We start from the raw sequence: 2,500 nt of genomic DNA, 5'->3' as shown, positions 1-2,500 counted from the left end.
TTGAATGTAAGTTTCCAGTATCATTGAAAATGTGGCCTCAAACGTGCAGTTTTGCCCCCGAACGTGGGATTTGGCTGGGGACGGTTTCTAAATTCAAGTTGGGATGGGGGGCACCGAGGTGAGTGGTGGTTGTCCCCGAAAAAGCCCTCCCCTTTTCCGTAGCCCCGTTTAAAGTTTTGTTTGGGCTCCTGTTCAACGGGGATGCGCGTGCGCGTGGCAAACATGACACGCCCGTGTTCCCCTGGACCAGACCTTTCTAACGCCACCTGAGTTAAGGTGCTACGACGTCCCCAAGTGGGGATGCCTCTAAATGAAGCCAATTTCTCCTATTTGAATGCACTCTCCCAGCCCAGAGAGGCATGTGCCTTAAAATTCACAGTTATTCACCCGAACGTGGGATTTTGTTGAGGACGGTTTCTAAATTCAAGTTGGAACAGGGGGCACCGACGTGAGTGGTGTTTGTCCCCGAAAAAGCTCTCCCCTTTTCCGTAGCCCCGTTTAAAGTTTTGTTTGGGCTCCTGTTCAGCGGGGAAGCGCGTGCGCGTGGCAAACTTGACACCCCCGTGTTCCCCTGGTCCAGACCTTTCCAACGCCGCCTGAGTCAAGGTGCTACGACGTCCCCAAGTGGGGATGCCTGTAGATGAGCACATTTTCCCAACTTTGAATGTAAGTTTCCAGTATCATTGAAAATGTGGCCTCAAACGAGCAGTTTTGCCCCCGAACGTGGGATTTGGCTGGGGACGGTTTCTATATTCAAGTTGGGATGGGGGGCACCGAGGTGAGTGGTGGTTGTCCCCGAAAAAGCTCTCCCCTTTTCCGTAGCTCCGTTTAAAGTTTTGTTTTGGCTCCTGTTCAGCGGGGATGCGCGTGCGCGTGGCAACCTTGACACGCCCGTGTTCCCCTGGACCAGACCTTTCTAACGCCGCCTGAGTTAAGGTGCTACGACGTCCCTAAGTGGAGATGCCTGTAAATGAACACCTTTTCCCAACTTTGAATGTAAGTTTCCAGTATCATTGAAAATGTGGCCTCAAACGAGCAGTTTTGCCCCCGAACGTGGGATTTGGCTGGGGACTGTTTCTATATTCAAGTTGGGATGGGGGGCACCGAGGTGAGTGGTGGTTGTCCCCGAAAAAGCTCTCCCCTTTTCCGTAGCTCCGTTTAAAGTTTTGTTTTGGCTCCTGTTCAGCGGGGATGCGCGTGCGCGTGGCAAACATGACACGCCCGTGTTCCCCTGGTCCAGACCTTTCCAACGCCGCCTGAGTCAAGGTGCTACGACGTCCCCAAGTGGGGATGCCTGTAGATGAGCACATTTTCCCAACTTTGCACGTTTCCAGCTTGAGAGGAAAAGGGGCTTAAAATTCACAGTTATTCGCCCGAACGTGGGATTTCGCTGGGGACGGTTTCTAAGTTCAAGTTGGGATGGGGGGCACCGAGGTGAGTGGTGGTTGTCCCCGAAAAAGCTCTCCCCTTTTCCGTAGCTCCGTTTAAAGTTTTGTTTTGGCTCCTGTTCAACGGGGATGCGCGTGCGCGTGGCAAACATGACACGCCCGTGTTCCCCTGGACCAGACCTTTCTAACGCCACCTGAGTTAAGGTGCTACGACGTCCCCAAGTGGGGATGCCTCTAAATGAAGCCAATTTCTCCTATTTGAATGCACTCTCCCAGCCCAGAGAGGCATGTGCCTTAAAATTCACAGTTATTCACCCGAACGTGGGATTTTGTTGAGGACGGTTTCTAAATTCAAGTTGGAACAGGGGGCACCGACGTGAGTGGTGTTTGTCCCCGAAAAAGCTCTCCCCTTTTCCGTAGCCCCGTTTAAAGTTTTGTTTGGGCTCCTGTTTAGCGGGGATGCGCGTGCGCGTGGCAACCTTGACACGCCCGTGTTCCCCTGGACCAGACCTTTCCAACGCCACCCGAGTCAAGGTGCTACGACGTCCCTAAGTGGGGATGCCTGTAGATGAGCACATTTTCCCAGCTTTGAATGTAAGTTTCCAGCATCATTGAAAATGTGGCCTCAAACGTGCAGTTTTGCGCCCGAACGTGGGATTTTGTTGAGGACGGTTTCTAAATTCAAGTTAGCATAAGGGGCACACGTGTGAGTTGTTATTTTCCCAGGATTGATGGTTTCCAATTCGGTAGCTCCGTTTAAAGTTTTGTTTGGGCTCCTGTTTAGCGGGGATGCGCGTGCGCGTGGCAACCTTGACACGCCCGTGTTCCCCTGGACCAGACCTTTCCAACGCCACCCGAGTCAAGGTGCTACGACGTCCCTAAGTGGGGATGCCTGTAGATGAGCACATTTTCCCAGCTTTGAATGTAAGTTTCCAGCATCATTGAAAATGTGGCCTCAAACGTGCAGTTTTGCGCCCGAACGTGGGATTTTGTTGAGGACGGTTTCTAAATTCAAGTTAGCATAAGGGGCACACGTGTGAGTTGTTATTTTCCCAGGATTGATGGTTTCCAATTCGGTAGCTCCGTTTAAAATTTTGTTTGGGCTCCTGTTT

This window comes from Osmerus mordax (genome assembly GCF_038355195.1).
Source record: "Osmerus mordax isolate fOsmMor3 chromosome 7 unlocalized genomic scaffold, fOsmMor3.pri SUPER_7_unloc_1_3, whole genome shotgun sequence".
Lineage (NCBI taxonomy): Eukaryota > Metazoa > Chordata > Actinopteri > Osmeriformes > Osmeridae > Osmerus > Osmerus mordax.
This window is presented reverse-complemented; position numbering follows the sequence as displayed.